An 11476-nucleotide genomic window follows, 5' to 3' on the forward strand; every position below is an offset into this window, starting at 1 on the left:
ATGATTATATTCATGGATGTTGAATATTCATGATTAATATAATACATATTCATATATTTACACTTCTTGGATTTCAAAATGTGTTATCCATTGAATATAATGTGCTAAGAGTTTGGAATATTCATGTTAAATAGTTATATATATTCAGGTTTAAATGAGTTAAATATAGACATATACACTATAAACCTCATGGAGTAAATTAATAATGAGCTTTAATTGCAGGCAATTGATAATTCTTTATTTATACTCCCTCAAAAAGTAAAGTGACGATACGAATACCAAAAAAAAAAAATAATAAAATCAGCTAATTGCTACAAATTAAAGAACAACACATTCTTAGCTTTCATTATAATGCAGATTGTTTTTTTTTTAAATATTGTATTGTTTGAACACTCACTAAGGAGTCTACTCAATGCTCTACATATACAATATAAGAAATAACTCATGTGGACCTCCTTCTTCATTTAACACAGATTTCTTTGTAACCTGGTTCCCTACCCCCACCCCTCCTTAAAACTACCAGATTTCCATTCTGTTTGATTCTGAGTTTGAGAGGGCTATTGACTATTTATTACAGTTTTTTGTTTGAATTTTTTTGTTATACCTCTTCGTCTAAACATGCATTATTCTGCTTGATAATACATATTCAAGTATAAATTATAAAATAAATAGTAGATAAATTAATAAATAATACACACTACATTTTCAACTTTTACTTTATACACTTTTTGTCAAGTCAGTCATTTAATCTGGCAGTGTTCTGCTAATAAATACATTAATATATATTATTAAAATGATTATGATTAATAAATTTCATTAGATTTGAGGCAATTATATTTTTTCATATATTATTTAAAAATTTTAATTTAACCTGACCAGGCTTCATTCTGATGACAATTGAATTCAAATGTTAATTTAATATACCTCTTATGCATTAGTCTTTCAGCTCTCAATGGCATTTGATTTATGTATTTATACTTAGGCTTATGTATTGGCATAGCCACTAAGATAATGTGTTTGAGGGGTGGGAGTTTTGGGCTACAGGCTGTTAATACGTCTCACTATATAACATTAAGGAACCCCCAGCAACAAGAAACCCCAAATACATATACACAAATATTAGTAGTTTTGTGTTTTGGCGACACATTTCTCGTCCAATATTACCAGTACATTGAATAAAAGTTTTTGACAGACATGTATAAGTACAGCACATACAGCATACCTACATAGACAACATACAACATGCTTCATTGTTTGTCATATACATATCTTAATTTACTTTAATACATTAACATTAAGGAAGGAAAACTGAATAATTTTTTATGCAAGTCATAATTAATACTGCAGATACAGTACATCATTTACATCATGATTTTGTGCAATAATTAAAGTTAAAGATGTAGCTTATCAGTGTTCTCATTTTTTTGGGCATGTGAAATAAATATATTTTCAGTATCTTGTTTTTTTTTTTGAAAGAATTTTTTTTTCATCAATTTAGAAATAATTATTAATAAGACTTGAATATCTTTTTAAAAAATATAATTAAGAAATATCACAAACCACAGTGTGTAGAAATTTGATGAACTATTTTAAATTTCCTATAAAACTAAGTGGTGCATTAATTTGTCAACAAAAACCTTCAAAATTCATTTTGGAAGAAATAAACACCTCAGTGTTAAAGTAATCACCAATGTTAAGAGCATTCAACTAAAATATATAATATTTCAGTTGAATTTCTATATTATAAATTTGAAAAATTAAATATTAAAGCTCAGCTGTTATGTATTTAAATTTAACTTATCATTAATACCAGTTTTTGTTGACAGTGGCATATTTTACATCTTCTATGGACTTGAAGACTAATAATTTATATTCTTTTAATACAAATAAAAAATTTATTTTTCAAATTAGGCTCACTACAAATTTCTCCAAAATTGTTATTTTTATTCTTTCATACATTTTTGCAGTAATTATTAATTTCAAAAAGGTAATAAAGAAATACTTTTATCTGGAAAATCTCATTTTAATCTTTATTATAAAAAAAAAGAACTTCGACTCTTGTAATTACATGTAGGACCATCCATGCGTGACTGGTCATGCATGGCTGATCACTTTAGTAAAAGAATTTGTTATGCATGAGTGCATAATTATAGTATATTTATTTATTACTAAGTGGAGTAAGTAAATTGGGCCGTAACATATTTTATTACTGTATTTAATTTGTTGATTGTAGTTAAAGGAAATAATATAAATTTAACATAAATAGTATTACCAGTTTATACCACTGTGCCTTCCTTTTGGTAACGAAAGTCTGCAAAATTTATGATAAAAAAATGTTTTTCCCCTTAAATATATCTTTGCTGTATTTAATTGAAAGTACTCTTTAATTATTCACATAAGGGCTGTTATTATTTGGTAAAACTGTTTTGAAGAATCTGTTTCGTTTATGTTCTACACATTTTACTCCATAGAATACCCATATTTAAACAAAATGTATTCATAATTATAAAGAAATGTACCATATTTTTGTAATTTATATTATTGTTTTATTATTGTTTTTTGTCAATAGATTTATGAATATAAAAAAATCATAATTAATGTTAAACTAAGTGTTTAACACAACTTAGTACTGTGCCAAGTTTGTATCATGCTATGTATATTGTGATTGGTTTTATTTTGATAAATCTATTGTTTTAACACTATAAAAACTCTGATGAAAATATCCAAACAGTTGAGGCATGTTGTGGCAAAATGGCTAAGTTGTAGCAAATACTAAATTCAAGTTATTGGTATTTTCAGATAAATGAGTATGTGATCTTTAAAATGAGGGGTCATTCATAGACATTGGACATTTCAAGCCTAAGTTATTGGAAATTGAATGTACAGAAGTCTTAGAATCAAGATCAGCAAAATTTTGATTAATTGCCTTTCAAAGTTATTTGTGCATCCATTGTTTAATAGAATGAACTATCAAAATAACATTAAATAAACAGTTTTTGACCACTTCCAGAACTAATACTTTGGCACATGATTAATAAGACAATAAACTGTTGATCTATAGTTAAAAGCAAATTTGGATTTTTAGGCAATTTTTTGAACTCCCATATTTTAAAGCTCGTTTACTCAATACTGGACTGTGCGACAACTTAACCATTTCGCCATGACATGCCTCAGTTAATATTATTTTGATCGATGTAATATTGGCACCAGTACTTAAATCACTGATTATAATCTGTTAATAATTAAGGTTTTTATAATAAAGTGTTTATGTAATTGTAATAAGGAGTGGCGTATTATTGGCCAAATTTGTTATCTTGTTTAGTATACAAGTTGTCATTTAAACATTGAACACTTTTAAAAACGATATTGTCTTTGTCTTGTCTGCTTTACTTGTTAAATTGTAAACCATGTACAAACAAAGAGGTCCCAATTGTTTTGCTACTGTGCTATTAGGCCCTAATAGACTTCAACTTCACCATTAAAATAACATTTATTAACTTCCTTTGTAACATAATGATACAAAAAGTATGTTATTGAGATAAATATAAAGAAAACAGCGTACAAAGGAAGGAGGCAGGTGCCAGAGAAGATAAGAAATTTTGTGCTGGGCTTGCCTAAAAAACAACAAAAATAAAGAGGAAAAAGAAAAAGATAGAAAACAGAGCAGGACGAGTAAGAAAGACGGACGAAGATGAATGGACAAAACAGGAACAAGAAAAACAAAGAAAGCAAACAAGACATCAGTTTGGGGGGTGGGGGGGGGAAAGGAGAAAAAATAAGATTGCAGAAGAATAATCGAAAAAAATATTTTAGTCATTTTAAAGTGTTTTTTAAGTTTGGTGGAAAAAGATTTCTTAGAAATGGAGTTAACGATAGAATTAGGCAAAGTATTTGATCCAGAATATCTAATGTTATGTTAAAAATAATTTGTTCTAGGTGGGGATATGGATATGAGACATAGACCTTGTACTGTATTTATATAGACAAGAATTAGGTCTAAAAATATTTCAAAATATATTTTGAAGAATAGAATGAATGCACTGTTGAAGAGAATTTATTATCGGGAAGGTTTACATTAAAAAATAAATGGGAGGAGTGAGACAGTGGAGGAGAGCAAGATACAATCCTCGGGCGGATCCACAGATGTCCGAAGGGTAAGCTGAAAGTGGGGGCCGATAGAGATAGCACTACCCTAGGGGGTCTGGGGTCATGCCCCGTGCAAAATTTTTGTGTTCTAGACACTTGAAAATAACCTTTGAGGCAGTTTCGGCGATCAATTTTTTCTTTTCCTCTTGTTTTTTTAACCATTGAATAGGGGTGGGGCTTATTAATCTAAAATACACAACTTAATATAGGCCTATTGCTTGCCAAAAAAAAAAGGAAAAATTAAATAAAATTAAAATGTTGAATACAGTAATAATAATAATAATCAGTATTTATATAGAGCCTAATGTTAATAACCTCATCAGTAGCTCATTTGAAGTGATGAAATAACTTTTATCCATCAGAAACATACAAAAACAAATTTTTCGTTGATTTACAGAATTATACTACAAAATTCCTCAAATTAATTAGCTCTTGGGAGTTATATAGATCTACTATATTTTGATGTTTTGGTATAATACCCCCAGTTTCATATTTTTAAAAATTTTTGTTTAAAAATAAATTATATCTTAACTATTATTAGTAGGCACTGCGCGTGGAAATTGTTACCTTTTTAACAAGATTGCAACGATATTCTCTGGTTAGGTTTGATAGTATGATGGCGCTGTTGAATAAGTTGTATTGACAACCTGTTAAAATATCAACACGGAAGTAGTAAGTGTACTTGATGAGCGAACGTACCTGTGTGGATGGCGTGCTGGGTTTCGCTAATTACGCTGTCAATATTAATATATCATGTTTCTAAAGGTATGTATAAGTTGTCAACATTAATTAATTCCTAATGATTTGAAAATATCAAGTTTGTACTTATTTTGCACCCTAATTAACATACTAGGCCTAGAAGAGAGCCGAGCAGGCCTAGGCCTAATCCCCCTACCTAGCTAGTGCATTGCACATGAATTCGGATTGATTTGATTGATATATTGATCAGCACACGACAGCAACAACAGTGAAGCCTAGCGCCTAGGCCTAATTAGGCTGTTTATTCATACTCAATTGTTTTCATAACAGAACCAGATTTACATTTTGTTGTATTTTTTTAGTTTGTATGTTTTTCCATAAATAGATTCACCAGGTCTGTGTTCTTCTAGCTAGGTGTTGGCAAAAAAACACACAATATTTTGTACTTATTAGGGCACATAGAAAAAATTAATAGATATCACTCTTTTTTTTTTAAATTGAACAATAGATTATTTCGCTTTTGTTTTTATGGATGATGGAGTGACTGTTTTATATTTGGTCTGTAATAGTAAATATTGTATACAAACTGGTTTAATTTTAGTTTTTTAAAGAAAATGTATTTGAAGTCATGAAAGTGCATTGTTATTTCTATGCTGTTAAAATAATTGATGCGGCAAAAAAAATTTTGCTTTTATCCCCGCATCAATATTTTCCGAATTTTTGATGCGGGCGGAAGTGATAATCTAATAAACGTTTCTATTTGCCCTTACCCGTACTATCGCACCGTTTAGTTCAATGTAAATTTAGTGATAATGGTAGGCTAGCCTAGTGGCGACTTCTTGGTCGACATTTGCAATGCTTTTCTATCAAGGCTGAGTTCCCACATAGAGTATGATATGCCTACACGTGAACGCTAGGCCTACGCTTGATGATGATGAGCCAAATTGATGATGTTTTAGGTCCCTACCTGGCAGTGATGTGTAGGCCTAGACCCCTAGAATGCTTATGATGTTACATTGTCAAAATTTTATTGAATCTGAAAATCGGATCAAATCTGTTCACATTGTGGACTGGAAAAAGAACGTTGTATGTTGTGCCATTGTCCAGGCCACAACTTTTATGCAACAATAATTAAAATGTCCAGTTGCTGAAAGCATGCACTTGGCCAGTTGCAAGGTATTTTGACAGTTTATATTATTAAAAAAAAAATTAAGAAAAAAAATATATCAAAATAATATCCAAGTAAGTAAATAAATTATAAGTACTGTACACGGACCACATAACTTGCTCGTCGCTCTTGAACAAAAACGTATAAAGTGTATAGCACTGAAAACACCCTTATGTACATGTCTTCTGTGGCACTGAAAAAAAAAAATTTTGAAGACAATTTTTTTTCCCCCATTTTTTAAAATTAAATAATTAATAGATATTGTTCGTATTCTCAATCATGTTTTACTTTGAATATCAATGCACCAGCAAACAGCAAGGGTGATATTTGGCTTAGCAAAATAAAAAAGTGCCTCCATCCCACTTTTCCAGGCTAGATAGGGTGACAAACATTGTTTTTGTTTGTTTTTTCTTGCTGAATTTCCATTGTTGCAAATTTTATCTATGTCTTCTTTTGGACTCTTTATTATGAACTTTTTATTGATTTTATGTATTTTGAATGTGCTGTATATATTTTATGATGCCGAATAAAATAAAATAAAATCATAAACTAATAAATTATATTTTATGAGGTCTTAACATGTTTTGGCCAAAGTTGTGATCACACACACTAAAAATGTATTTCAATTTTTAATTTACCTTCCTTTTCTGGATGAAATGCTCAATGCAAAGGCTCTGGTTTTCATTATGATCCAGATAAAATTTACATTACAAAAGTGCAGAAGCCAGGCTCTGTACATTATATGAGTGTATTGCAATGTTACACATTTTAATGATTGGATGGCACTAATTAACAGATGGATAAATATTAAAGTTGCTATCTATGGAGGTCACAATTCTTATGGAGGCCCTGACCCTGCATTCACCATGGAAGCACCAGTGATGAATAGAATGTTTTGTTTACAATGAAAGGTTATATTTTATTTTGAGTGGTCATCTGAATGTTTGAAGGAATTTTAATCTAATAAACAACATTGGTAATAAGATCTAATTAAATTTGAATGGGTAGATACAGTAAGTTGCAAAAGGTATTCAGTTACATAATTGAATATAATTAATGATTTTAAATATTAAATTTATACACTTTAGAAAGACATCTTACACCTTGTTTTGCAAAGCAATTAAAGATTTCTTCTATGACAAAATAGCTTACTGTACTGTAATTGTTCAGTTTATGAATAACAGTGTAACATTTCATTTCATAGACCTTGTCTGAATTGTCATATCCGTAGGCTAAACAATATTCCTGTTGATGTTTTTTGATGTCGTCATGCTGTTACCGTAGAAACATTGTAAAGTATTTAGTCATCTCTTACATAAAATAATTAGTGTGATAACCTGCTGTTCATGTGTGGAACTCTAGTGTCTGGATCTCCATAAAGAGGACAATAATTATACTATCAAAGACCATCAAGTGTTTGTATACCTCCATGGTAGATCACACCACATGGTGGTAAATGTGCATGAATGACTTAACCATGGAAGAATAACTAAACATATTCCTCCATGATTTAACCATTGGTATTCAAGGTGTGGATGGCATGGCATAGAGATATAGTATATTATTTTTTTAGAAGCAGTTAGTGAGCTAATGAATAAATAAAGCTTTTAATATTGATTGCTAGTATAATGTACTATACTAATAATATTAGTAGGTATAGTATATAGTAGTATGTCTTTCATATGTTATGTATTCACCGCTGCCTGTCTGTCTGTCGAGCTGTTTTTCTGTCTGTTAGCTCAAGATTCCACAAAAACTAACAAGTGGATCATTATAAAATTTTGTGGAGTATACATAATAGTCAAAGAAAGACACCATTCAGTTTTCAGAAGAAATGGCCAAAGGACAGGGCCAGTGAAATTTTGAAAGATATGGAATATATAAAAACTGAAATTTAGAAAAATATTATCTGGTAAAAGCAATATGAAAATTAAAAAAATAAAAATGATCATGAAAATGGATTTTAATTGAACGCTTGAACCATAAAAAATTTTGGTTGAATTCAGCACATGGTGTACAGATATTGCTTGTAATGTGACCTTAGATTGAACCTGCCCCCACAAAGGAAGTTAGGTGCGCTTGATTTTGAAACCATCTGGACAGAGGAGGTGTCACCTTGATGTGTCCTATTTCATTATTTTACACTCACATTTTTGTAAGCCTCAAGTGGCATGTTTTATGAGTATTGCACTTGCAAAAACAGAGGCCAACATTTCCACTTTCTGAGCTCAAGCAATTACAAGTTTCCTCATTAGCAACTACAGTACGGTTTTTATACTACTGTAGTAAATGATATTTAATATAGTCAGGTTCCAGAAGAAAAACATTTTTGGAATGTGTTATAGAACTAATTTAAGTTCTGAGACACAAAAATAGTGTTGATGGAAAACTCAGAAACGGTTAATTAGATACAGATTTTTGAATATTCAAGAACTAGGGGGAAAAGGGGGGTTACGCCCCTTTTCCCCAAAAAATGTGTATCTCATTAAACCGTTCTTGAGTTTTTAATCAAACTACTATTTTTTTGTGTACCAATACATACCAATTTTTTTCCTCGTAGCCTGACATTTTACAATATTCTTTTTGTTGATCAGTGCTTCAGCCAGAAAGCAGGCTTCTCACTCATGCTGCCAATTTGATGTGTCTGTGATGCTACTGCAATAACCATTTAGGACAAGAAGCTATTGTATAGACTAGTGAAAAAAAAATTGTTTATTTTGGGTTGAAAATTCAGGAGGGGGTGGTGAGGCTAAACAAGTATATTCTTTTTATTTGGTCTTATGTATAATAAATTATTTTTAGGATATTTAGTTTACTATCCAATAATTTTAATTAATAACACTTTGAGTGTTATATCAAATTTTCTATTCAACATCATTGGACCTTGTACGTATTTTCCAAAAAAGTTAATCTCTTTCTCTTGTCGATCAGCGTAGAGAAAGAAATTTACAAAAGAGCAGTTACTATTTGTATCAATACTTCCTCATTCGGAGATTTACAGTAATTCAACATTTTTGATTATTTGCTGTATGTATTATATAGGACCATCATTTTTTTTTAATCATAACCTCATAAAAATAAATGCTCATAATGCAGGTTCAGATATGCACTCTATTAAAAAAAACCAGAGGTGACGGAACTAGGGGTGCTGTGTTATGGAGAGTAATGTGTGAACGGAAATGGTCTGCAGTCAGTTGGTTGTTACCATGTGCCAGTGATGTTGGAGTATATAGTACAGCAATTTGAAAATATTATGTAAGCCTAATGAATGAATAAAGTTCGGAGTTTGTCGGGTAGTGAAATGATTATTTCACATTTTAAGTGCTCCCTAAATTCATAAGTGTAAGCTAAATTACGGTGATTAATTAATTAATTATTTTGAATCCCTCTTTCCAAGAGGGGATGCAAATGCTTTGTGAAAATGAGTACGCCGCGGTACTCATTTTCACAAAGAAATACACACAACTGGTTAGCTAACAATTATGTCAATGTTACATGAACACCTGGGAAGGAAGGTGCATTCACGTTGTTACCTAGCAAACGTATGTACTGTATGTATGGGGGAGGGGCTGCTGATGTACTGTGTAGAGGGGGACGATGAGGCATAAGACTAGGCCTAATTAAGACAGTGGAATTATATGTGATAGAAAGTACACTTTCAGAAGAAATAAATTAAAATAAGAAAAAAAAAATAACTAAGAATAATTCATTTGCAGATGTACCTAATTTAAGTATTATACAATGCTAACAATTGGGCAAGCCATCCATGTGCAAAGCAGTGGTGTTTGTGTATCCATTAAAAAAGCACGCCGGGAAAGTTTGCCTTACCAGGAAAAGGTGACGTATCTAGCTTATGACGTATGCATGCTAACTAATGTGAGTGTAACGTCACCAAAAAATGAATATTTTCTATTATAACCAAAATATTAATAATTACAAAGTTTCTGGGCGTAAATTCCCTTAATATGAATGAAGGGTTGCTCAATCTCCTTGCCATACAAATTACAGCTCCCACTGACGTCTCAAGTTTTTCTCGCAAATCTGACTACAAAACCATATCCAAATTTCACGTTCCACTTTTGACCCTGAGTTGTGCTTCGCACTCGCTGCTGAGGGTGCCGTTCCGGGAACCCTGCGTCTAGGCTCTGATTGGAGCATGAGTATGCAGAAACTGGGTCAAAGTTACTCTTAACATAGTTTATTATTGGACATGGTGCTATCAGCCACTGATCATCTGTCACTGATCACTGTACTTGGCATGCCTGTCAATTGAAATGAACCTTGGCACATTCCATTTTACAGAAAAATTCCACTACCACAGCATAGAATATATATCTGCACAAGCTCAGTATACTCAAAAATGAAAGAAAACTTTTAGAAAACATTAGAACAGTGTTGCATCATAGCATTTGTTTTAACAAGACATATTATTTTTGGCAAGATAATTTAAGGAAGCCCTCAAACAATATTATACGCAATTTGAAACTAACAAGACAACATGTACATCTATAAAAATATGTTTCGTTATTTTGTTAATCTTGGCACTATAATAATTTTAAAAATTACTCTTATTCATTTTCTATTGCTAATCAAAACTGTAGGAACTCAATTATAAAGTTAAATGAAACAAGATTTTTTCATGATAAAATAGTTTGTTTTCAAAATTGGATTACAGTACAGTATGTCTATTATGGTAATGAATTCAATATTCTTTATTATAGATAGCTATCTAAAGTAAAACTATAATGATACTGTACACTGTAATGGTAGAGATTGATATAGTCATAGACAGACAGTCGAATAGATTCAGGGAGATTATTAGATGACAGACGAATTCTGAAGTTCCTCTTGTATAAGCCCTCCCTCTGATATAAGCCCATCCTTCCTCCCTACTTTATGCCAAATTTTACTTATCAGCATTTTCTCGTGCAAAACTTCAGAAACTAACCCTTGTAAATAATTGTATCATTTTGTATTTTCTGTTTTATTTATGTCCTTGATTAATTTTTGTATTATATGTCTTTTATACTAATTTTATTTTTGCATCGGGAAGACAAATTTTACTTGTATTTTATGTTCCAGTGACAATAAAAGAATCTTGTAAAAGCCCAGACTTACTATCTGAATGACAAATAAAATAAAATATTAGTTTTGGATTAGGCAAGCATTGCTGAAAAATTGCCTTTTGATTAAAAATGAGGATTCCCCTGGTGTAAGCCCATTCCCCAAAATCGGGCTGATTTTGTGTTCAGTGAAGTGGAAGTTTACTTGGAGAACTGTAGTAGATTGGTAAAAAGGTTTATACATTCTAAGTGATTAATATAGGTGATACACCAAGAAAGTAAAGAACTGATACAGTTACAGTACCAATAATGATACTCTACAAAATAGCATGCATGCAAAATACAATGCAAAAATAATGTCAGATATAATTTAGCATTTAAAAATAAAATGTTTATCAGC

The 11476-nt window shown here is 30.9% G+C and overlaps 1 protein-coding gene across 1 annotated transcript in view; it reads left to right on the plus strand.

Annotated features, from left to right (window-relative positions):
- Positions 1 to 4786: 4786 nt before the first annotated feature.
- Positions 4787 to 11476, plus strand: part of LOC117105921 (ras association domain-containing protein 4-like) — a 28109-nt gene continuing 21419 nt past the window's right edge. Inside the window, exon 1 of the mRNA XM_033247222.1 lies at positions 4787 to 4911. The gene's annotated coding sequence lies outside the window, so the exon portion shown is untranslated. The remainder of the gene's footprint in view (positions 4912 to 11476) is intronic.

The sequence above is a fragment of the Anneissia japonica genome, unplaced genomic scaffold (assembly GCF_011630105.1).
Source record: "Anneissia japonica isolate Jap-2015-1 unplaced genomic scaffold, ASM1163010v1 scaffold288153_len396733_cov185, whole genome shotgun sequence".
Lineage (NCBI taxonomy): Eukaryota > Metazoa > Echinodermata > Crinoidea > Comatulida > Comatulidae > Anneissia > Anneissia japonica.